Source organism: Heterocephalus glaber, unplaced genomic scaffold (assembly GCF_053883595.1).
Source record: "Heterocephalus glaber isolate CG9 unplaced genomic scaffold, H.glaber_assembly_v1.0 deba00001550, whole genome shotgun sequence".
In the NCBI taxonomy this organism is placed as follows: Eukaryota; Metazoa; Chordata; class Mammalia; order Rodentia; family Bathyergidae; genus Heterocephalus; species Heterocephalus glaber.
Window position 1 is genome coordinate 22,026,396 of NW_028258343.1, and position 26,218 is coordinate 22,052,613.

The window sequence follows — 26,218 nt, forward strand, 5'->3', positions numbered from 1 at the left end:
AGATGGAACACTCTGATACTCAACCACCTGGACTCCCTGAACTGGCAACAAAAGAGGATCTGGAAAAAATGAAATCAGAAATAATTTCTCAGATAACAGCAGAGATTGTGCCCATAGTGCAAGACATGGTTAATAAATCTAGAGAAGACACAGATAAAAAAATAGAGGAGCTGAGGAACATGATGGAATCCCAACATAGGAAACAAATGGAATCCATAATACAGATACAAACAGATTTCCAGGAGATTAAAAACTCCACTGAAAGTCTATGCAGCAGAATGAGCCAATGTGAGGACATAATTTCAGATATAGAAGATAAGATTGCAATTAGTGATCAGGAAAAGAAAAATTGCTTTAAAATTGTAAGGGACCCCAAGAAATCAATCCAGCAGCTGCTAGATGACGCAAAGAAGAATAACATAAGACTGATCAAGTCCAGGAATTTAGCTCAGTGGTTTCGCAGCCTGCTGCGCAAGTGCAAGGACCGGAGTTAGGGCCTGGTACCAAAAAAAAAAGACTGATCGGAATCAATGAAGAAATAGGAGAGTGCAGATGACAAAGAAAAACTGTTCACAGAAGTGATGGCAGAAAACTTCCCAAGGAGGGGAAAAGAACTTGACATACAGATAAATGAGGCATATAGGACTCCAACTAACCTTGATCAAAAAAAAATCTACATATAAGCATATAATAGTTAGGATTCAAGAAACTCAACAAAAGAACAAAATTCTACAAGCAGTGAGAGAAAAGAAACAAATCACATACAAAGGAAAGCCCAACAGAATCACAGCAGACTTCTCAATGCAAACCCTCAAGGCAAGAAGAGTTTGGAGTGATGTATTTCAAGCCCTAAAGGGAAACAGCCTCCAACCCAGATTGATGTACCCTGCAAAACTATCTTTCAAAATGGATGGAGAAATAAGATGTTTTCATGATAAAGAGCACCTTAGGAACTTCATGAATACCAAACCAGCACTCCAAAAAATTTTAGACAATACCCTAGGAAAAGACAATGAGGATCACAACACCAGGAAACCCAGCAGAATGAATCTGTTGGGTGTGACAAATTAAACGCAAAGGGGGAGAATCCAACAAAAAGAAAAAGTCATGACAAGGCTTTTAAAACTTTTAACTTCATCTCCCTAATGAGTGTATAATTCAATCTTGTTATTGTACTGATTAGTATTTTTCTGATTCTAGTGTTGCACACCTTTCCTTGTGCTATACTGGCTATTTATCATCTTCTGTCTACTCTTTAATTGGGTTGTCTTTTAATGAGCTGTAAGAGTTCTTTATATATTCTGGCCATAAGTTATATGTATTATAAATACAGTCTGTTTAAGGACTACTTTTCATTTTCTTAATGATGTCATTTAAAGTTTTAAATTTTGATGGAATCTCATTTACCAATTTTTTTCTTTTATACATCATGTTTTTTGTATCCTAGGAAATTCTTGCCTACCCTAAATTCATAAACATTTTCCCTTATAATTTATTCTTAAAGTTTTATAGTTTTAGTCTTTCATATTTAGGTTCATAGATCCTTTCAAGTTATCTTTTTTTTTTTTTTTTTTTTTGGTACCAGGGATCGAACTCGGGTCCTTGTGCTTGCGCAGCAGGCAACGAAACCACTGAACTAAATCCCTGGCCCCTCAAGTTATCTTTATGTATGGAAATAAAGGGTTGAGGTTAATTTTTGTACATACCCAGATACAGGTGTTCTAGTACCATTTGCTGGAAGCACTATCTTTTCCTCTGCTCTTGAATTGAGTTTATGTTCTATAAAATGTTAATGTTAAATAATCTTTCAAAACTCAGTGGACCATATAAATGTGGTTCTATTTCCAGAGTTTCTGTTTTATTCCAATGATCTATATGTCTTTCCTTACGCCAACAGTGCCTTGATTACTGTAGCTTTAGAGGAAGTCTTAAAATTGGGTAATAAGGGCCGAGAATTTAGCTCAGTGGTTCTGCCACCTCCCTAGCAAGCGCAAGGTCCTGAGTTTGATCCCCGGTACAAAAAAAAAAAAAAAAATTAGGTAGTAAATGTCTTCCAACATTGTTTTTTTTTTCTTTTTACTTTTGTAGGTCCTTTGTACTCCTACGTAACTTTTAAATTTCAATAGCCAATTCTTCATTTATAGCAAGTATACACAGACCTGAATTTTTATATATACCTTGTGTTTTCTAATCCTGTTAAATTCAAATACAAGTTCTAGGGGCTCCTAGAGATTTCTTAGTATTTTCTCTGTAGATGATCATTTCATCTACATATAAAGATTTTACTTATACCTTACCAATCCTATCCTAATTGTTTCTTTTTATTGCTAGACTATTCTGGTTTAGGCCTGTTTCAGTTTAATGGACAAACGAAGAGTATGCATATCTGCCCTTGTTCCCCACACTGGGCAGAAAGCATTGTATCTCTTCCATTCATATAAGGTGCTTTTGCTGGAACTATGGAGTATATGTCTTATCCGTTGAGAAGGTTCTGTTCTACTTCCAGTCTCCTGATAGCTTTTACCATGAACAGCTGTAGAACTTAGTCCAGTGCTTTTTCTCCAACTAGTGACAGGATCATATGACTTTTTCCTTTCCTCTGTTAAAATGATGACTTTTGGGGTGGATCTTCCAATGCTCAACCAACACTGCCATCCCTATAACAAAACCACTTTCTACATCCTGCCAGATCTGACTTCTAATAGTTTGTTTTGTTAAACAAATTTCTATCTATGTTCATATTTTTTCTTCTATTATCTTTATCCAGTTTTAGTATTAGCACAATATTGATTTCCTAAAATGAGGGGAGAAGTGTTCCTTCTTTTTTCTGCTTTAAATGTTTGATATAATTCATCAGTTAAAATGTATATGAGCCTGTTGTTGTCATATGGGTAGGTTTTCAAGCTAGGAATATACTTTCTTTAATAGGTGCTATTCAAATTTTATATTTCTTCCAGAGTTCATTTCATTAATTTGTCTTCCAAGATACTTCTTAGAAGTTTTCAAATTTATTTCAAAAAGGATTTTTGTAATATGCTTTCTATATCCTTTTAAATTCTGTAAAGTCTGTGGTAATGTCTCCTAGATCTTGATATTGTAATTTAAAAAATGTATAACTGATATTGTGTAACAGGAAGAAAAGGTCTAAAGGAGCAGGGGAAGTGGGAGGGGTACGGGAAAGGAAAGATGGGAAAAGAAAAAATATGAGAAAAGGAAAAAATGGAAACAAAGTCTTTGCAAATAGGGAAGGGAGGAGGGGGTGAAGGGAGGGCAGGGGAAGGGGGAAAAAAAAAGAACGAAGATACATCATGTACGGGTACAAGATCCCAATGATGAATGTAACTGCATTTTATACCTAAAATGTATCAATAAACTTAATGAAAAAAATAAAATCAGAAAAAAAAATAATTATGTTATTATCATTAATGTTCTAAATTATTAGAACCAATGTATTTTAAACACCCATCTGGTTTTTCCACATTTTCTTATTATGGATTTGAGGTTCTGCCTAACAGTAGCAGTTAGTGATCGAGAGGCAGAAGGGATTTCATCTTTTGTTTCAGAGGAAAACTGAAGGACTTAAGGGAATCTTACCATGATTCCCGAAAGTCCCAAGAGGCGATCCTGCAGAAGAGACCACACACCCTGGAACACACAGCCGGGGAGTTGGCTGCTCTTCTAATTCCAGGCACTGGGTGGCTGTGCAGTGGGCACCAAGGGCCCCCGAAAGACCCACGTGGAATGACTCAGTCCCTACCTGGAGCCCCATGGCAGGTGGTGGGAACCCCAGGATGGGTGCTGTCAGGAGGTCTCAGTCCTTGGGGGCCTGACTTGGAAGGGGAGTATGAGCCCCTGGTCTCCTGTTCTGACCTTCTGGTGGCCGTCATGAGGTGAGCAGCTTGCTCCACTCATGGTCTCTACCACGATGTCCCATGAGGCCCAAGAGGTACAGCACGGAGAGACCTTGGACAGCTCTGAAGTCACATTCCCAAGAAAACTTTGTCCTAAGAGGCCTGCTGGTCACAGGGGTCTCACTACTGAGATGGAAAGCTGACACGTGCTCCTTAGTTGGCAGCAAGGCCAAGTCGTATAAGAAGATGTGATGCACTTATAGCAGAAATATCTGGAATTGGTCAACTGAGTTTCAGGATAATGTTTTTAAAGAACATTTCAAGAGCAGAAGAAATGTTGTTTTGCTTTGCATTGGCATCTGCTTTGGTTCATGCTCCTCTTTACCAAGTCAGCCTCCAAATCTGAGCAAATAAGTTTTCCAGCCCATGAGCACCCACGAAAACATGCTGAGACCCAGCCCCAGACACAACACCTGTATGTTTGTGTGGAACTGACTAGCTAATAATTACTGTTAGCTAATAATTAGCTAATAATTGCACCTTTAAAACAATAACAAAAAAGAGTTAGGTCACCTTACAATTAAAATGAATGCCAAATATTCAAGCAACACACCCTGTACAAAATGCAGGCAGGTGTTGCTTCTGGCTTATAGCTTAACAGCAAAGTACACTGGACACCTGACTCATGAACTCAATTCATTCCTGAGGGCTGGTTGTAACTCCAGTTGGTCAATTGAAGGCTCAGGCTCCTCTACACAGCCTTCAGAGTCTCTGTCCTGTGTACAGGCAGATCTCAGTGTCCTTAGAGAGACACTGGCCCAGGATTTCTCAGTTAACTCCACATAGGAAAAAGAATGTTGTCATGTTCCTTCCAGAAGTCTTTAAGGATTAAGTCTGTATCTGAGAACAATTTGGAAGCACAAGTGGCCAGCATTCGGGTTGTAACTCAAGACTTTGATCATAAGTTAAAACTAAAATTCTGGTTGTAACCCAAGTTGTTTGTATGTCAGGCTAGTTGTAACTCAAAGGTCCACTATACTATCAAAAAAAAAAAAATCCAAACCACCTAAAATAGAAAGAATACCTAAGAAAAAATGCAATGTACAGAACAGAGTCTGCATTTTTAAAGTAGGTGTGTGAGAAACTAATAGTCTAATTATTTTCTCTCAGTCTTAGAAAAATGTGGATTTTCCAGGAAAGGGAAAGAGCAGGGATGAGAGCAGGAAGGGTGGGTTTCAGCCGCTCCTCTTTTCTGTCTTGGTGAATTTCCCAGCTCACTTCTTCCTTCTCAGTTTGCCCTGGGGCATTTTTTATTGTGCAAAATGCTGTTCTTTGCAGCTTCTCTGTGTAGTCTTGCCCGGGCCATGCAAGAGTCTAAAACTGGGTTCTGCTAAACATTATTCTCTGCAAGGGAAGAGAGTGTGCATCAGAAGGTCTGGACTGAGACACAAAAGACCTGAATTCTCATCCCTGTCCCTCCACCACTTAGGAACTTGTGGCCAAGTCCACTGAACAGCGAGTTGACCTTCCTGGAGAGGTGGTGTGCAGAGTTCCAAATCCTTGAGAATGGATCCAGTTCCATGCCTCACTGACTCACTGATCAGATGAGTACTGTGTGATGTTTGTGTTGTCTTGCAAAAAATGTTGAAAATAGAGGACATCTTGAACATCTCATACATTCCATAATGTTGGTAGTGAACCTGCCAAAAATCAATTCTAAGTTTAAAGCTCAAGCCACAAGTGACGGCTGCATTCACACAGTGCCCTGGAAGCTGATGCTCAACTGTGCATCTCTAAGTAGCCCAGGAAGGGGAAGCTGTACACAGATGTCCTCTGCCAGACCCTGAGTTCTGAAAACCTCTCTGCCCCTGGCTCCGATGCTTGCTTTCTGACTCCACTCAGACCTTCTAGCTAATCGAAGAACTTGATTTAAATCCTCCTAGTCTAGAAACAATGTGGTGAGCAGGTGTTCTCTGCCTCTGGCCTCTGGGCCCAGCTGTATCAGGGCCTTTGTGACCTCACTGCGCTGGAAGCCGCTCTGGATTCTACTGGGCCTGGTGCTGGTGGCAGAACTCTCTCTCCAGAGCGCCCCTGCTGCCTGTATCTGGCAGGACCGCTGCGTTCGCACCATGCCTGTCTGCTCCTGGGTCACCTGCCACCTTGGGAGCACGCATCTCCAGGGACAGTGGCGCCTCTCCCTCCCTCCCTCTCTCTCTCCCTCCATCCTCATAAGGAGCACAGCTTTTATAATGACCTCATTATCTGCCCAGTCTGCACTCAGGGAAGACAGAGCCCTCCTCATCCTGTCTTCTCTCCTCTGGCCCACCGGTCACCACTTCTCTCTTAAAGAGGGCCCGCCCGGTCTCCAACGTCTGGATCTCCCACTTCCACCCCTGAGGTGCCCTCCATGCCCGCCCCGTGCTGCCGTGGGGTCTGTCTGCCCGACACTCGCACTGAGCTGCAGTCCCCACCACAAGGTGTTGAGAGGGGACTCAGCCAGCTCTGGTGTCTACACGCGGGGCCTTGGAAAGGGGGCAGGACCAGGGGAGGCCATCAGGCGGCCCACGGCTGAATCTGGTGGCTTACAGAAGAGGGACAGAGACCCTGGGGCACAGGCGCATGATCCTGTCTCTTGCCCCTTGATGCCCTGTGCTGCCCAGGAATCTGCATCTCCTTAACCTTGGAGCTCCAGAATTGTGAGACAAAATAATCCTCTTTAAAATGGAAGCTGTGTTATTACAATCAAAAAAGATTAACATCCCACATGTTCACTATTTTTCATTATAACCATATAATCTTTCCTTCACATTTAAGTCAGACTTAGTATGCACCGGCCTAAATTTTCCTAATTTCCCATCTAAATTTCGCCAGTATCAGAAGGAAACCCCAACTGCTTCCCAAGGCCTACATGGTGGCCTCTGTCTTCCTCTCCACTGATCCTCCTCAGCCTACCCAGGCACATGTCTGTGAGCCTTCCTCCTGCCTTACTGCCACTGCTGGGGCACACGGCCTTCGGTCTGCGCAGGATGCATGTCCTCATCAGTCAAGTTTGATCTCAAAGGCCAGCTGTCTTCCCATCCACTGCTGGGCTGTCCTCTGGCTCCACCTCCTTCCATCATATTCTGATTTCTTATTTTACCCATACTACTTAACAATAGTCTTTCATTTGCTGACTTATGTTTTCTATCTCTCCTGCTAATATGCTACATCTGTAAGAGTAGGGACATTACTCGTTGTGATTTAACTACTTCTTAGAGAAGGTTCCATCAAAATACTAGATGCTTGATACGAATTCTAGCTAAGTGAATGGATAAGTAGATCACTGCCGACCCTCCTCACAGAAGTGTGTCTTCCACGAGGAACGGGCCTTGCCCTATGTTGATGTCCTGGTGGCCCATACACCTCTGTGTCCCTGTCACTCTCCCAAGGCCTGATGGGTTCGCATTAGTTATTCCTTAAGATATTTGTTGAATCCAAGATAAATAAATGAGTCTAAAGAAGATAATAGATATAGTATTTCTGGGCTTAAAATCGGTATTTATAATTGATATTACAGTAGCAGAAGTGAGAAATCTAGTGTCTTTTGGAAACCTATTGAAAGGACACAGAACAAAGAATTCACTTTGAAACATGTAATTAGTCAGCTTTCTGTCACTATGACAAAATACCTGAGACCAGCAGCTTAAAAGGAAGAAAGGTCAATCTCGGCTTGTGATTTTGATAGTTTCAGTCCATGGTAGGCTGGCTCCATTACTTTCAAGGCTGTGGTGAGGCAGAGCATCATGGTGGGAGGACATGGCAGAGAAAAACTCTCACCTCGTGGTGGTCAGGAAGCAGAGAGAGAACTAGAAGTAGGGGCCAGAGTCCCAGGGCACCATCCCAGGCACCACACAGCAATCTACTTCCTCCAATGAGGCTTTCTTCCAAAAGTCTCCCCACCTTCCAAGCCACCAGAATCTGGGACCAAGCACTAACATGGGAGCTTTGGGGCCATTCCAGATCCACACTGTTACAGACATCAGGCATGATCTCCCATTCCAGGAAAAGCACCCGCCCTGTTGAGTGATGGCTCACAGGCGAGTCCCTGCCTCCCCAATGATGGTCTCTACCTCATACGGGGAGACGTGGGTCCACCCAGTGATTGTGAGATTGGGAAAGTAAAGTGAGGCACAGATCCTCTGCTGCAGTTTGGGATTTCCTGAGAACTGCATCACAAAGTGACAATGCCTCTTGCTTCCTTCTTTCATTCAGAGCTGTTGTCCTTCCTCTTAAATCTCTGTTCAAGTCTATTCCTTGGAATCTCGTCTAAGAGAGTTGGATCTAGGAATCAGTTCTACAGTGGAATTTTGGAGTTGAATCAACGTGGGAAAGATGAGGACCTGACACTCTAGGGAGTCCAGATGACCCCTGATGAGAGGTCACAACATGCAGTGAAACTCTCACCAGGAAGCTGTGAGGAGATGCAGGTGGAAACGAATATGCTAATAAAGGAAATGTCTCAGAAGGTTCAGGAAAAGCAGTAATTGCAAGGATTATGGGATCATATGGCTGTTTCCAGAGGCCACTAAGACATTTGGGGAAATAATAAAATGCTGATGGTGATTAATTACCAATTCAAGTGAAATCTAAAACATAGTCCTCACCAGTGTATAAAAAGGCTCTCATTCCTGCAGCCAGACACACAAAAAGCTAAAGATCAGGCCTGAGCTTTACACAGGATACCTCAGAGAAGGGTGTGTTCTTACTCCTGTCCTCCAGGGACCCGACTCCAAAGGAACAGGACCCTGACGACTGGCCTGGGAGCACTGGGCTTAGGGCACTGAGTACTGAGTGTTGTAGCCCAGGTTCCCTCATGCTTCTTGGAGCACTCTGTACCCAGTCCTGCTTCTCTCTGCCTTTATGGGGCAGGCACCAGAGAACTCCCCGGCAAACCTCCTCCAGGAGAGTTTCCATCTTAGAATCTGTTTCCAAGTGGACTTGGGCTGTGCCATTATTAAACAAAGGCTAATTCAAGAAATATAGTTTTGCTGTGGATTATCATAAGCGTCATTATTTTTTGTCTGAGAATACTCTAAGTGTTGATGTTGTAGGAATAAGCAAAATATGGAGTGACCACCCTAAGAGGTGGACCCTCTTTCACTTTATGGAAGAAATAATATAGTGTGACACTGTTTTAGAATATGACTAGATAAGTGGAAGACAGGTGAAATAATAGACACTCAAATAGATCACGTAAGCACAAAATTTATGTTGCATCCAGTACCACATCACTTAGTACCTCAGAGCAGAGGTATTCTCACGTGGATGCAATGACTGGATGCAGGGAGATCTCGAAGAAGACACGGAAAATGTGATGTCAATTACTCAAGTCCTAAACTATATTTGAAGGAAAACTTCTCAGGACTCAAAGTTTCTTTCTTTTTAGACCCTAATCCTAAAGCTTTGATTTTCTGGTTTGGGACGAGCTATGAATTAGAAGCTACAAGCTAGTTGCATATGCGTAAGGGTGGTATTGTTAAAGAAAAATTCGGACAGAAAGGAGTCAGGAGCATTGAGGGAAGAGACATATTCATGAGAGCATGGGCAGAGTGTGTTCAGTGAGGTGGGCTCCCCTCTGCTGCTTCTTCCTCTCTGTTGATGCAAATTATCTCACCAGGTCTCCTTATCTTTAAAAAATTGAGGCAATTGTGGTAGGCAGGATAAGGAACCCCAAAGGTGCCCCTATCCATACCAGGTCAAGCTTGCGAAAGAGTACAACTTCCGCTCCAGGAGTGCCCACTGTGGAAGCACAGTGCAGTCCCGGAAGGAGACCCAGGAGGGGAATGAACTGCTGCTCCTTTGCTGGAGCTCGAGCTCACGGTGCGGTGTCTGAGGAGAATGTCAGTTATCAAAGAGGAGTGAGTGCTTGAACACTGTGCTTTTAAAATGACACAGGAGTGAATATACGTGTGTGCATATTTGTTTACTTTTTAATGTTAAAATTAAATTTTACTTGCCTGTGAAATGCTCCCGGGAAGCACACACTATCTCTACAAATGTCAGCTAGGTTGTCTATCCAGTGCTGCAGAGAGAGCAAGCCAGGGCACTCTGCAAGTGCAGCCGCTGTGCTGACAGGAGAGGGTCTGTCCTTGCAGTCTCTCCCTCACTGCGTGGGCTCTGATGACGAACCGATACCGTCTCCCGTGCGATTACCCTTCTCGTCTTATACCAAGCTCCCCCTAAAAGTGAGAAATGACGTACTGTGACCTGGATCTTTAGCTACATGAACATAGATACAGCATGTTCTCACATCGAAATGTAAATGGGTAAGAAAAAACAGCTACCCTGGAAGATGGATTGGAAATAGTAGCAAGCAAAACAAAAATAAAGATGCGATCAGTTACTGATGTCGTTCTGGCTTCTAGGCTCCAATTTGGCACCAGGAAGAGGAAGCTGTAGAGATCATTTTCGCTGAATCCAAAGCTCGGCGAGAGGGCAGGCCCTTGACTGTCCTGAGCTGCTCACAAATTCATAGAGAAATGAGATAAAGGAGGACAGCATTGGTCTTTAATCCAGATTCACTCCTTCGGAGCAACCCTATTCTGAGACTACATTTTTTCCACTTTTTGTGTTCAAAATCTTCCTTTAATAAAATGAATCATAAAGACCAAAATGAACTGACATACCACTGTCAACGTTTCTGTTGTTGTTCTTGTCAAGTAAAGACACGTGACAATACAAAATTCTACCTACTGCCTTCATCATTTCATTAAAGACATTGAGTCCCAGAGGTTTGAAATATCTTCTGCAGTATGATATCCAAGCCTAGAACCAGCCATGCTCAATCTGTTTCCAATAGTCACTAAAATAACTTTCTTTTTTTCACAATAATAATAGCCATCATTTGTTCAGTACTCACCTGTGCCTAGTATTGTGCAAAGCATGTAACACACATCTGTATAAGATGACAGTAGTGCTTTTTATTACATATATTTTTAAATTTTCATCTGTGTACAAAACACATTTTGATCACTCTATTCCCCTGATGTGTTCTTATACCCTACTCCCCTCTCAGCTTGTCTAATAATAATTTCCCTTTTACTATTAATAATTTCCCTTCTACTTCCCCTTCTATTCCCTCTTGGAATTTTTGTTTATTATTCCTTGTTTTTTAGATTCCATATATTAGGGAAAACATGCAATACCTATCTTCCTGAGACCAATGTATCTTGCTTAACATCATGATCTCCAGTTCTTTCTTTCTCCTGCAAATGACATAATTGTGTTCTTCATGGCTGAATAATACTCCATTATGTATATACACCACATTTTCTTTATCCACTCATCTACAGAAGGAGACCAGGCTGGCTCCACACCTTGGCTAATGTGAATTGTGGTACAGTAGGTGTGGGTAAGCAGGTGTCCCTGTAGTGTGCTGGCTTTGATTCCTTCAGGTACATACTGAAGAGCGGTAGGGCCGGGGATTCAGCTCAGTGGCACCACGCCTGCCTCTCAATCCCCAGTACCAACAAAACAAAAAAGTGGTAGAGCTAGATTATATTGTAGTTCTACTTTTAGTTTTTTGAGAAACCTTCATACTGGTTTCCACAGTGGCTGTACCACAAAATAACTTCCTTCCACAGTACTGGGGATCAAGCTCAGGACCTGGCCCTTACCGGGCAGGCGTGGCACCACTGAGCTGAATCCCCAGCCCTCAAAATAACTTCCTTGATGAATATAAATAGCTTCATTTCCCAACCAGAATTCTTTTCCTAAAAATATTAAAGGAGCGCCAACATTTGTTGGTTTATTGAAACCATATTGGACTTATCTGAATTTATTTCTAGTTGACCCCAGAATCTAATATAAATATTGTCTTTCTGGATGTGTTTACTTCAGCATGAAATCATCTTTCAGAAATACCTAGCCCATCAGGCAATGTGGTCACGACTAAGTGACTCCACGTCAGCTCAGTAGGTGACCAGCATTTCCAACCCAGAAGAGCAAACACTTTGCTCAGGATTCTCGGTTGAATTTCATTTCAAGCAGTTCAGAAATGGCAGCAAGAGTTCGAGAGTCTTTGTAGTATATTTTGGCAGCTTATCGGAAAGGCAGGTAGCCAAATATGTCTGTTTGGAGGTTGTGTAAATATCCCTGCCCTGAGATAAGCAATTTGTGTAACTGGAGAAAAGATAAGCAGCCTTCTCCCGGACCTGCACCACTCTACCCTGGCCCTCTGAAGCGATGTTAGGTGCTGGGGAGAGTTGCATCAGGTAGAAGGATTCAGAGTAAAACAAAAGAATGGAATTGGAATCCCAAGGCTTCTTACACCTATACTGTTTTACTTTTGTTTGTGAAAATGAAAGTTTTTATAATTGTGCACACCATGTGTTTGAACCCTGGGCATCCACTTGACACAGGTGTTTTCATTAAAGTTAAACCATAGTTCTGTATCAGTGGAGAAACTACAGGAGATAAGAAAAACATGGAGGGTACTGTAGGAGTTGTTCGAGCTTCAGTCTTCTCTCTCCAATTAAGTGTCAATGGCCCTTGCTCACTTTATTTCCGGGAATAGAAAGACTTAATGTTAAAAGTTGGAAATCTAAAACACAAAATGCATTTGCAGATACAGTGCTAATATCCAAACAAGTTAGCTAAGTCAAAAAGAGAAGTATTTCAATTCTTCAATATCAAAATTATCAGTGTTGAATATTCAAAATTGACTTCTTCGGATGGCTTTAGAATTATTTGTTATGCTAATCTCATTTGGGAAATTTGTGATTCCTTTAAATATTGAAGATTATAAGGCTGGTTCTGTCACTGAGGCCAGGTTAGAATTCTCAGTCTCTCAGACACTAATACGAGAGTTTCTTGAAGGTAATCTGTAGATGTGCTTAGAGCCAGCCGTCAGTTGACTTTGTAGAGACTGTTCTCCGTAATGTGGGTGGCCCGTCTTTTCAGGTGGAAGGCCTTTAAAATAAATCATGAAGCTTTCCTGAGAGAGAAGAAAATCCGCCTAGGGAGGGGAGCATCAGCTCCTAAGTTTCCAACCTACCCTTCTCTCTACAGACGTCAAATCTGCCGGTTTCCACAAGAACTCCAGCCCATTCCTTCATTTATTTATTTTTTTCAGCTTCAGACTTCATTTTGCTTACAACCCAAAAAAGGTCAGTATCAAATTCTCATTATTTACAATCCCATTATGTCCCTAAAACACTGAGTCATATAATATTTCAAACTGATTGATATTTTTCTTTCTTGTTCTGTTAATGCAGTAAGCTCAGTTTCTTAGCTTCTTGAAACTCTAAGGATCTATTTCATTAGGAAGATCATATGATAAACAGGAAGTATAAATAGGAAATTCTTTTATTTTTGCAGTGAAATTTTATTTTGACTTTTTATTTTTACAAGTACCTGTTTGCAGTACATAATGATGACATTCCTTGTGGGCAGCGGATGTGAGCACGTAACACATCTTCATTCTTTTCCATCACCTTCTACTCTCTCCACCCTCTCCATCTTGGTCCCATTCCTTTTTGTAATGCCTTTATAGACATCATTATATATGACTTTTACTGTTTCTTGGGATAACACTGACACATCTTCCAAACAATAAAACCTTTTTACATGGATGAAAAGTCATATTTGCAAAATTGTTATGAATGCTTATCATAAACCAATAACTTCTATAAAATACAACACTGTCATACACCTATTGTCCCATCAACCTGTTGCGGAAATCTCGGAAAGAAATACACAGAGACACAGAATTTGGATAAAATAATACAGGCATGCCAGAAACCAGTCTGGTCAATGTCCGGGCCCTTTTTTCAGCATTTCCCTTTTTATATCCTTTTTAGCCATTATCTCATCCCTAGTGGTCTTTGATATGTAAATACAATTCCTGTTCCTATTTACAAGTCACAGACACAATATAGGCCATATACATTGTAAATCCACCCAGGGACTGCAACTTTGTTAGGTTAATGAAGTTACTGGTTAGAGTCAGATAATCTTCACCTTATACAAGGAGTTACAGGAAAAGCAAATCTTAAAAGAACACATTACTTATTTTGCTTCTACAACTACCTTAATATTCAATCTATTAAGTTATCTAAAACTTTTCCGTATCAAACCTTTTATTTCTCGCCTCAAATTTCCATTGGTTGCCTCATCATCAACAATTTTTTTTATTGATTGGTTATATTGAAAAGTGAAAGGTCAAAAACTGAAACAATTCTCTGAAATTTGCTTTTGACAGAGATAATTCCTACATACAGAATATTCCTACTTAGAGAGAAAAAGGCATGCATATATTCAACTCAGACTATTACTTACTAGTAACAATATATTCAAAGAATCTTCCTCTATCTGTCCTCAGCTACATGTGGGAACAAGGAAGAAAGGAAAGAGAGAGTCTCAGAAAGAGAGGAAGAGTGGGAAAAAGAGACAACAGCACAAAGCCAACACTTCATGCACTGTCCCTACCATTACAACAGAGTGCTACTTACAGTTGGTGCTTGGGAGAAAGAAAACGGGCTACTTCAAAGCTGCCAATCAGTCATAGGAAAAAGGATCAGCTGCAACAGCCATTGCATATCTAGTTCCGATTACTGGGTGCACAGAGGAGGATGCTGTGGTTCTGTCCTCAGTGAGCGCGGAGAAACAAGAAGGCTCCAAGTCACAGTAGAGGTCACCATTTCTCTGCAGCACCTCAGAGAACACTGACAAAACTTGGGGGTGTGGAACATCGGTGCCTCCAGGGCTGCACTCTATCGACCACTTCAAAGCTTTTCCCTTTGTCAGAGCTTTCTCTGGTGCCCTGCTGGCCTCTGGGGATATACCAGAAGCACTGGACTTCTCCTTATATTCTCCTCAGACTTTCAAACTGTAACATTGAAACTATATCAAACAAAGATTGAAATTTCAGGAAAAAAAGAAAGTAGAAACTTCTATTAAGTAAAAACAAAAAATAGTCTACTATTCCTCTAAAAAGATTTGATGTCACATTTTCTTTTAAAGATCACTGACTTGCTAGAGTTTGGGTCTGAAATGCTCCTCCAGGCTTGTGTGTTAAAGGCTTGATCCCCAGTTTGATGGCAGTGGGGCGTGGGGTGGAAGCTCTGAGAGGTAGAGCATGGTTGGTTTTCAGTCACTGGGGAAACACCCTTGAGAGGATGGGTGTTCCTTCCCCTTCTTTTCTATTTTATCAACTTCCAGACCATGCAGGCAATGGATCAATCCAACCATATCCCCCACTACCATGATGCACAGACTCACCACAGGCCCAGAAGCACCAGAGCCAGCTTACCATGAACTGAACCCTCCAAAACTGTGAGCCAAAAGAAACGTGGCTTCTTCTAAGTTGATCATCTTAGGTATTTTGTCATAGTAACAGAAACTTAATAATATTGATATAGGGGGAAAAGATGGAACTCCCAAACGTACTAGGTATCCAAAACCCGAGTTTGTGTTCTCTAAAATTGAAGAATGAATTCTAGGAACAACCAAGGTTAAGAGTAGGAAAAATTTATTGGGAGAAGGAAAGCTTCTGCCTAAGAGAGACAGAAGGGGACCGGAAAGTGGGTGGCCCGCCCACCCACAGTTCAAAGATGTTTTATACAGCAAGGCCATGTGGTGAGGTGGGTACAAAGTGGGACAAAATTATAAGACCCAGGCATGAGGTGAGGCAAAACCATAACCAACCAATAAGATTGCAAGTACAGTCACCCAGGTGATATTAGTTAAATGAAGATCAAATGGGGGAGCAAGTCACATAACAAGAGTACAAGGATTTTCACTAAGGGTGGGTCAGGGATATTTCCTGGAGAGGCTGGGTTAAGACCTTGACCCCTCATCCAGGTGATTGACACCTGTTTAGAATGTCAGTCACTGCTGTTCTTCCTAATGGGTGTGTAGTTTCTCTCCTTTTACAATGCTGGCCTTCAGTGAGTGTGTCTTCACTGTCCTCCATGCTGGCTCCTTGACAGTGGCCCTGTCTAACTGCCTACAAGATATCTAATTAACTTACCTATCCACAATAATATGTTTGAATTTTTATATTCTGCAGGGCATATCAGGAGGAATATGATTGAGAATTATCAGACATAAGTTCAAATTCATGCTCTGAATTCAGGAGAAAAGAATAATGTGAATAAAAACAGTAGAAATATTAAGAAGCCAAACACAATGCTAAGATATTATTTCTGATAGAAAAATATGAAAATCTCAGCTATTGTTGCAAATGTAATTATTGGACTTGGAATCACTCCATAATTATCATCAACTCTCCTAATTTTTACCATCCATCCAGGGATTACAGAAAAGCCCAGAATTCCAGAAAATGAAATATAAGTCCAGAGTCTGAAGTGCTGCTGGCTCAACTAAGCACAGCCAGAGGAACCATCCCATTGGCACTCATGCTTATAGTGCCCCTTGGCCGTCTCTGTTGATGGATTCAGACTCGGGGTGACCCCCAGATATTCACGCAGACAAAATACTCCTGTGAAATCGGGGTCACCAGAGCCCTTCTCAGAGGCCGCTCTGTGCTTCTTCCTTATCTCATTAAATCTTAGCTATGCTTTCAAGATTGCTTTCCGGGAGCTCTAGGAGAAAAGGCCTCCTTTTCCCCACTGCCCACTCCTTGCCTGTGCATGTGATAAGCATCAAACATCTTGAAATGTCCTGACATCTTTTACAAACAAACTTATCTGGGGACCGGGGATTTAGCCAGTGGTTCTGCCTCCCGCCTGGAAAGTGTAAGGACCTGAATTCCATCCCAGGTACCAAAACAAAAAAAACTTATCTGGCCGCAGACTCCAGATAACAAAGTGTGTTTCTCACTTGGGAACAATCACTAAATGACTTTTGAAACTGAGAAATTTGTAGGAAAAAATTCATCAGTTTTTAAATAGCCTCTTTTAGGAAAAATAATCTTTCTTCTGGGTAATTCTTTTGATTTTAGGCATTAAAATTATATTTGTTTTTTACAAATATTTTTATCCTCCTGGATAGAGCTTAAATTGTTGTGGTTTATGGAAAACACATGATGCTTGATTTCTTCTTGAGTCAGAAGTATTTCTCAAGTTATCCCAAATATATTTTATTCCCTTAAAAGGCAACTTGGGGAACAGATGGTGAGGATAAAGCCTTTTATAATAATTACACGTACTGGCTTCCTGTGTAAACGTGGCCTGAGGAGTTCCTATCAGCATTTCTATGAAAGGCCTGAGCTTCTAAGCCTTTATTTGTATTTTTATTTTGGTTTGGTTTTTTGGGAGACATTTCCAAATTTATCGTAATAACAGAAGTTGTATAGAAAAGTGTAAAAACTACAAGGAGAAAAAATTTTTACCAGAAGCTCACATAATGACATAATGAGTAATGAAATGTTACTGTTTCAACAGCAGTCAGAGACAGACAGGCAGGCAGGCAGGCAGGCAGGCAATGGGAACCTTAGAGGAAGGACCCCTGAAGCCTTGAGCTCAGCTTTGGGCTCCTGGTCTTCATCTCCCACTTGCCCTGCAAAGTCTGGACCTCGGTCCCTCCAATCATGGAAGAGCAAGTAGAACCCGATTGTTCCTCAGGCTGAAATAACTAGGAGCATATATCAGTCCTGGTGATTGAGCCTAGGGTCTCATGCATGCTAACCAAGTGCTCTAGCACTGAGCTATCCCTCAGCCCTTCTTAGTTTTTATTTTGAGACAAAGTCTCACTAAATTTCCCAGGCTGAAATTGAACTTGAGATTCTCCTGACTCAGCCTCCTAAATCTCTGTCATTACAGGTGTGGGCCACCATATCCAGTTAGATTACTTTTTATTTATCATTTATGATGCTCTTAATTGTGCCCCCCAAATTCATTTGTTCAAGCCTAATCCCAGAATGTGTTAAACCTCACCCTCCTCTCAGAATGGGACTATTTTGGGAGACAGGATCTTGAGAAGATGTGACTAAGTTAGCATGGGGCCTCAGGATGGGCCCTAATCCAATCTGACATCTGAACAGGGAGACACCAGGGATGGGAATGGGAAACGGCTAGAAGACGGCACAAAAAGCCTGCTCGCTGCCTGTAAGCATGGGGAGAGGCCTCAAGGACACCCAGCTGCCATCTTGCTCTTGGACTCTGTCCTAATCCACTGGGGCCCCTGTGCCTAAGACTGCACAGCTTAAAGCCAAGCATCGCTTCTCCAGCTCTGCACATCGAAGTGCAAAACCAGGTGTCAGCACGGTCGGGTTCCCCCACCTGCTCCTCTTTGCTCTGTGTGCACCACCCTTCAGCCACAGCAGACTTCTTACACCTGGAATGGACAGAAGGTGTGTTCAGCCCAGCCTGTCACGTTTTTGTTACAGCAGCCCTAAGACACTATCACATGTAAGACTGTATTTACTGCTACTTAATTTTGCATTTGTTTCCAAACAAATCTAAGAGAACAACTTTCGATTTTAAATGTTTCACTCAAAATCAGAAGAGAAACTTTCACATATGAAGTAAAATTTACACTTACCAAACAAAAAGGTCACGCTTACTTTCTCTTTTAACTTTTAAACACAAATAAAAACTCCAGGTTGTCACAGAAAACTGGGGTTGACCAGTGATTTCTGTGAAGTTTCAGTTAATGAATATTTTAGGGTTGGTAGCTTGCATCATCTCCATTGCAAATACTAAGATTTGCTATGGTAGCAGTCAGTGCATAAACAAGTGACAATGGCTATGTTTTAACACAACTTTACATACAGACACTGACATTTGATATAATGTTCACGGGCTACTAAATACTGCTCTGATTTAAGGGTCACTGCCCAAGTATCTCCATCAGACCCTATCTCTTCCAGGTCCTAAGACTTCTAACATCACCACCCTCAAGACCAAGCTTAAAGCACATAAGTCCGTTGGGAACATAACTTAAGCCATATCTAAACCATAGTGGTCTCCAAGGCTTGGAATTCAGGATTCTAAGGTAAATATGAGATAACTTCCTAAGCACTGAGTACTGAAATTGGGATATTTAGGAGAAAGGTAGCAATACCTATGTAATTACTATTGCTTCCTAACATCCAAGCTACCATTCTTTTCTCAAGATGTACTGAAAGCAGATAGGGAGGAGAAACCACACCCTAAGATACCTTGCTTTTGGGAGTCGAGGCAACTCTTCCTGGAGGCAGGTGGCAGCAGCAAAGAAGGATGCAAGCCCCAGACGGTTGTCAAGGGAATCGCTCCCCCTAACTTAAGTAAGGAAAATGGCTATCCCTGGTCCGATTTTTACACTAACAGTTCAACACACGTATTGTCCGTCTTCAATTTTTTACTTCAGTTATGTTCTAGCTTGGCAATAGATTTGCTTCGAAATATTTGCCATGGTAGAGCTAAAGGGAAAAAACCTTTTTATTTTCTTATTTACTTTGTAGGCTTCTTTTTTTAACCTTCTTTTTAGACTGATTGAAATGCTATGATCATTCAACTGTGTCACATTCTTTGGGAGACAGTTATCTTTCATTGCAGACTCAGGATATTAGTTTCAGGGTTTTGGTTTTTTTTTTCTCTTGGGTAGGATTTTCCAGTGATCTCTGAATCCTGCCAGAGGTGACGACAAAGAACAACTGATTAAGATAACCTAAGTTCTGCTGCTTGCACCTTTCCAAAAATACAGGGCTGTGTTCTATTAAAAATGTATCCCAGATAACAAAATGTCAGTTTTTAAAAACTGCTAGTAGTAATAATGTAACAGCAGACTTGCAGTCCACAATGTGGCAGCTCTTAGTGGTACAGCAAGATCAGGCCAAGAAGAATCGAGAACGCACCAGAGGTTGGAGGCAGCTTGATTAGGCTGGCGGACTGATTGGGGGTTTCTCCACAAAGCCATCAGCCCAGAGCTGGTGGTGAACAGGGTTTATATGGGTCAAGGGAAGAGGGGTAGGGATACAGAAGAGAGGCATTTATCATCAGTTCATTGGCTGAGGAAGTTCCACTTAGTTTCCATGATTTGATAGAAAAGCACACTGGATACAGTCACTTCCTGAGGACAAAGGACAGTGGAGGAGGACGTGTGTTAGGTGTGGGAGGGGTATGAGCGAGGCTGGCTCTTTGTCAGGTCAGCTCGCCACAGGAAAAGCCTTTTATTTTTCGCTCCGAAATTATTTTCTGGCTCAATAACATAGGCTGATATCTAAGCAATGTGTTATGAGTGTTTGTACTTCTCAAATGAATTCATGCAACAATCCAAAGAATGTTGTAATCCCTATCTTATGGCTGAAGATATTAATGTTTAGAGCAGTTCAATGACTGGCCCAAATTGACAATGAAGTAGGATCGCACATAGTTAACAGAGAATTCCTTTAAATATCTGTTTCCTCTAAAATAAGTAAACTACTATCCTACCTCCATGAGTCAGAAACATATCTTGGAAAAAACCACATTTTGAAAATATCCGCAAATGGGCCAGGGATTTAGCTCAGTGACACCACGCTGCCTCGAAAGCGTAAGGTCCTGACTTTGATCCCTGATACAATAAAAAAATCCACAAATATAATAACCAAAGAAGGAACTAGAGAGGAAATCCTCATCTACAGCAAACACAAGGATGGTCCAAATATATATTAAAAGCTCTGAGGAATAATTTTCGGATGTACTATAGTTGAACCACACTGAATTGGACACTGGGGGCTGATGCACAATGCCCCAGCTGATGGACCCTGAGCAGTGGGTGGACAGGAGAAATGACCAATGGTTCACACTAGAGGCACAAACTGGAAGTATATGTTGATTACCAGGACAAGAAAAAGCAGACACAAGTCCATTTCCCCCTTGCAATTTGGAAAATGCTGTGGGCTGTGGGGATAGAGAAAATGCTCAATGAAAACCAAAGAACATCATATAAAAACACAGAAAACAACTGAAGGGGAGGCAGGAAATCAGTAACATGCAAGAAAGCCATTAATTAAAAGCTGCTGGGCAAGGAGAGGACAGAAAAAAATCACTAGGGATCTCAGGTCCTGAAAAGCAGTTTTCCAGAGAGCAGCGTGTTCCTCTCCGGCAGCCTCAATGCATGCACCTGCTGAGGTGTAGTGGAGAATCTGAGGCAGAGGGCAGGGAACACCATCCCTGGGGACTGCCATCCCCATGGGACAGGAGCACAGTGGGGCCGGCCTCCCAGCAGGACGGAGCAGGGTGTGCTTTTGTGCCCGAGGAGGAGAGGTCCTCACTGTGTTAGCTCCACAGGGACACGAGACAGCTGTGGACAAATCTCCTCGACTCCACAGCCAGTGAGCTCCATCCACTGCGTACTCCGCAGTCTGGAAGAGCAGCTCTTGTGGGTTACATGAAACATCTGCGTGAACATGTTCTCCGGGCAGAAGCTCCCGTTCCTCCGTTTCTCTCTGAAATTCCTGAAAAAGGCGTGGCCCGTGTATGACATTTCCAAAAGGATACCCTCTCTCTCCATATGTGTCAAGAGTTCTCCTCCATTTTTCTCTTCTGCCTTAAACACCTTGAGCATCCTAGGCCTACTTGGGATCTAATGAATTAGCATGAAACATAGGAAATATGAGAGCTACCATCAGACTAATTGGGGTTCAAATTCTGTCACCCATATTTCAAAGCTCTCCTCAGCCCTGTTTTCTGTGTTAATGGCAAGTTGTAACTAAATTCAGTTTCTCGCCTATTTATGCAGAAAAACACTGTCACTTCAAGCATGCCATGTGTCACTTTATTCTCACACTTGATAGGCTGACATTATTATTTTCACTTCCAACTGCAGGAACCATAGCAAGTTAAGTGCCTGTTGCAGAATCACACAGCTGCTAAGAGCTGGCAAAGCCCAGTCTTAAGGAGTAAGGAAAACAGAAGGAAGATGTGTTGTGTACGTGCACCAATGCCCCATGATGAATGTGGTCATCATGCACTGCAAACATGGGCTAATAAAACATAAAATTATACTCAGAAAAAAACAAAAGAGTAACAGCCAGGTGTGGAGGACAGCGAGAGTCTCTACAGGGCTAACACACCCAGTTGGGCAGGGACCTCTGAGAGACTTACAGAATCATTCACAGCAGGGCACAGGGAGAGGAAGGAAAGGGAATAGAAGGAGTTAAAATGTGTTGTGTACATGCACCAATGCCCCATGATGAATGTGGTCATTATGTACTGCAAACACGGACCAACAATAAAAATTTTAAAAATCAAAGGAAGACTTTGGGTGTTAAACTTAGAACCATGTGTTATTTGCTATTTACTTCCCTAACAATAGTTCAAATCCTGCTTGAATTGATTGAAACTGGAATATTCTTTCACAATACCTCTCCTCCTTTTTTATTGGTTCTTGCCCAATAGACTTGAGAAACTACAGCCATGTGTCTTCTCTTGGAAGAATGAATCTTTCCAAGCAAACTTGTAAAGGAGGGTGCAGAATCTGCGCCACACTAAATGTTACGCACTGTCATCTTTATTGGCTTTACTTTTCTAATTCTGAGATAAAAAGAACAAGTTGGACAATGTCTTACTTTGTAACGAAACTGTGCTGCCTCCCTAGGTACCTATTAAACTGCACGTTCACCTAGAGGAGACTTTCTGCCATGCATTATCTGGAAATAGGCTGCTTTCTTCCAGTTCTTCTTTGTCTCAGTAGGGAATCTTAAGTCTGGTTTTGCTGCTCTTCTGCTGTTCTGTTGTTGTTTGTTTGTTTTTCAGACCAAAAGCTTTGTCAAAACACAAAACAAAACAAAATTTGTTCACAAGACACCTTTCTAAAAAACCTAATATTTCAATGGCTTAAGATTATCAGTGTTCTACAAGGACAAATGAAAACGTAGTGCAGTCAAAACAGGCATCGGGTTGTGCTCCAAGAAAAAAACAGGGGATTTTCGTTGTTGCTTTTTAATGAAGCTGAACTCTGGCCCTCAATAGCTCCACTCCAATTTCATTTCCTATGGTGTAAATCCATTCACAGGCACCTTGTGAATAGGTCTGTTATTTAGCACTTCAGTGAGTCCTGTCTCTTTTTGAACTTTACAAAGAGACAGACCCAGTGTCCGGGGGTCCTAAGGCCTTGTCTTGTTCTCTGTTGGAGTGGACGTAGCCTGACACAGAGCGCTGCCCCTTTAACACGTGGTCATTGCCCTTCGCCCTTGATCCCTTGCTGGGAATTAGCCATGTGCAGAGAACTGCTTTTGTTAACTTGTCATACCATACATTCCTGGTTCAAACTAAAGAGGGATTACTGGAGAGAGACAAGGAAAAGAAATTGAATTAGCCAGTTTTTTGTTTGTTTTTATCTTTAATGCATTGTCCATGTTTCTACATGGAGCATATATTTTGTCTTGCAAATAACACAGTGAATTTGGTTTCATTTTGAGATTTCAAACTTTCTATAATTACTGATTAGCTTGGTGTATTTGGGTTTGGCTTTTTTTTTTTTTTGCTTTTGTAAACAAAGAGGTATTTATGCTAGTAAAACTTTATTTTTCATTAAATAATTACAGCTAAACATAGCTCAGCAGAAGAAATGTTCTGAGTCCTCTGTCCAACATCTCTATCATCTCCTGGAAGGTCCGTGCGAGTCTTACCCAGGGAGGGGCCTTCCACAGGACCCTCCAGAGTCCCAGAGTCAGCTCACAGCACACAGAGACTTGAAGGCCTGGGCTGTGTTGCCTGTGGGGAGAAGGGACGCCTGATCCTTTTCTGTCAGGAACTTCCTGACGCCTGACACCGCGTACGGAGACTTTCTCGGAGAAGGCCAGCCTTGATGAAAGATAGAGGTGGATTCTTGGTCAGCACCTGCTGCCTGTGCTGAACCCCTGAGGACAGCTCAGAGCAGAATCTGAAAGCTGCTCTGGGGCCGTGAGGACTGGGCTGGCCAGTGGCCTCTGGGCTGCACGACAGAGGTCAATCACATTGGCTGCAGAGTCTGACCGGAAGTCCCGGCAGTGTCAGCAGTCCTGGAAGTTCCAGAAGTCCCTAAGGTCTAGGAAAGGCTAGGTCCCAGCAGGGCGTTCTCGGGTGGTGGTGGAGTTTTTAAGAGATGAGGCCTGTGGGAGGTCACTGGGAGCTGGGGTTGCGCCTTAAAGGACATACGGGCCCCCTCCCCTGCTCTGCCTGTCTCTCCTTCCTTCCTTGCCATGAGGTAAGTGTTTTCATGCAGCTGCCATGACTATTTTGACACTGGGGAGCCTCCACAACTGACCTAGAACCAGTCTTTCCTCCTTCAAGTTGATTTACCTCAGGTCTCGGTTGCAGTAGTGGAAAGCTCACGAACACACTGGCTACATGCGCTTTACAAAGTCCAGAGCATTTTATTTTCTCCCTCATGAAGTAGACTTTCTCTTAAGAATAGTCCTCTATCCAGAAAGAGTGCTTATAGAGTAATCGTGGAGAGTATGTCACTTGGAGATTTTACTCCGTACCGAATCTTCCATATCAGATTTTTACGTAGCGTGATAGTATCTAAAGTATGTACTCTAAATATTTTTTTCTGACTCACTAAAAAAAGCACATAATAGATCTGCCTTCCAATGGCAAGCTAGTTAAATATTCCACTCACAATTCTGAGACTTAGTAAACCTTGAAAAATATTGATAGCTTTTCTACATTTTTCAAAGTATGCAGGAAATATTAATCTCAAGTTTTAGTTTTTGCCTTCAGTTTTGCTTGGAATAGAAACTCCCTATAAATTGAGATGTGATATGATTTCATTTCAGGTCTCAAGCAGATTAAGATTGGTAATAACTAAAAGAAGAAAGCAAGGGGCCAGGGATGTAGCTCAGTGGCGCTGTGCATGCCTGACAAGTGCAAGGCCCTGTGTTCGATTCCCGGTACCAAGACAAAACAAATAATTTTAAACATTTGAGTACATTTAAATGCCTCCTGGACATTTTATAAGAATAACTAACTCCCAAAAGATAAAATTATTTAAATTGTTTAGCAGAATGATGGCATATAAGGGCAATTATTACCAGTCTATATTTTTTAATTATTACAATGTTTATCAATATTGCAATTCATTATATTTCACTATAGAAAGACTAATGACTATTGCAGTTTTATATCAGTCCATTTATAGCCCAATTTACAATGAATTATTTTGGTTACATTATAAGAATCCATCAAAAATATTTCCGGGTTAATAGTGCAAATACTGTGACTTTAAAAGCATTCATTGTGGCTATTTTTCTTCTCAATACTGAGCTCTCCATAATACAGAGTGAAACTAATGAAATTATTAGTTTTTTTAGACTGCATCGAATTTCCAAAGTGTAACAAATACACCTACTTATGAAAGCCTGTGTTTTGATGTTCTTTGTTTGAAGAGAGTAACATTTCATTACAGGAAGTCAGCATAATGAAGAGCAAGAGTCTCGGCAGAGGAGACTTCTCACTCACTGAACTTTGCTCTTGTTCTTACTTCTATTAGAAATGCACTGTGCCAGTGAGAGGGAGGAACTGCACCTTCAAGAAACAGGGGCAAGGCCGGGATTTAGCTCAGTGGTTCCACTGCCTGCCTCGAAAGCCCAAGGACCAGAGTTCAATCCCCAGTACCAAAAAAGGAAACAGGGGAGAGCATATCGGTCCTTAGCAGCATCCTCCCTGCCAATGCTTGGCCAGGGTTCCTGTGCCAGCTTGAACCCTGGGAGCAGCTGTGTCCGGCACCCCAGAAAGGAGTGGGATCAGAAAACAAACTTACCACCAGCCTTCACAGGAATCTCCCTATTTCCTGAGTCAGTAAGAAGTTTCAAAAGACCAGCACCTGCAGGGGAAGAAGGGTGAGCCCAGGAAAAACAACACAGGAGAAACAATCGGGCTCCCAGTGTTGCAATCTACTTCCTTGGACTTGCCTTGCTCCTTCACACAAAACCCCCACTTTGCAGTAACCATGCTCGCTCCGCTCGCATCTCCTCTCTCAGCAGGTTGCTGCTTCTTGCTGTGGTTTTCTCTGATCTCAGCGTGCGGTGTTGGGTGTTGAATGAATCCCTCATCTCACCCATTCTGATGCAAATTCGCTGACTCGGCACTTCTGCAGTCTTTTGTCAACAAGGGGAGCGCTGGTGGGGTGATGGGCTGCTCTCTGGCCCACACGTGACACTAACACGGGGTAACACTCAATCCTGTGCTGCGGTCAGCGCAGGAGGTCCTTCCTCTCTGGTGCCACACAGTCCCTAAACGATTCGTATGGGTCTTTCCCTTTCTTGAATGAAATCCTAGTAAAATAGCATGTTCACTGGAGGTACAAAGTCATTTTCATGAGATCAGGATAGTCACAGCAGATATTTCATTTTAACTGCTTTGTATTTTTAAAAATAAAAATCAGCCTAGAGTTTCCTATTTGTGTAGGCTTTAACGTATTTTGAAAGCTGGAAGATAACGAAAATATGAACTTATTCTTAATGCCAAAGGCAAATC

At 41.9% G+C, this 26,218-nt stretch overlaps 1 long non-coding RNA gene across 2 annotated transcripts; it reads right to left on the minus strand.

Moving 5' to 3' along the window:
• Window positions 1-18,998: 18,998 nt before the first annotated feature.
• LOC147824270 (uncharacterized) lies at window positions 18,999-25,984 on the minus strand. 2 transcript variants are annotated; one of them, XR_015442588.1, is made up of 3 exons: window positions 25,654-25,984; window positions 25,503-25,565; window positions 18,999-23,563 (listed from the first exon to the last, which is right to left on the minus strand). It is a non-coding gene; the product is annotated as an uncharacterized LOC147824270 (long non-coding RNA). The 2 variants fall into 2 exon arrangements; XR_015442589.1 differs by having other exon boundaries at window positions 18,999-23,473; window positions 25,654-25,978.
• Window positions 25,985-26,218: the final 234 nt, after the last annotated feature.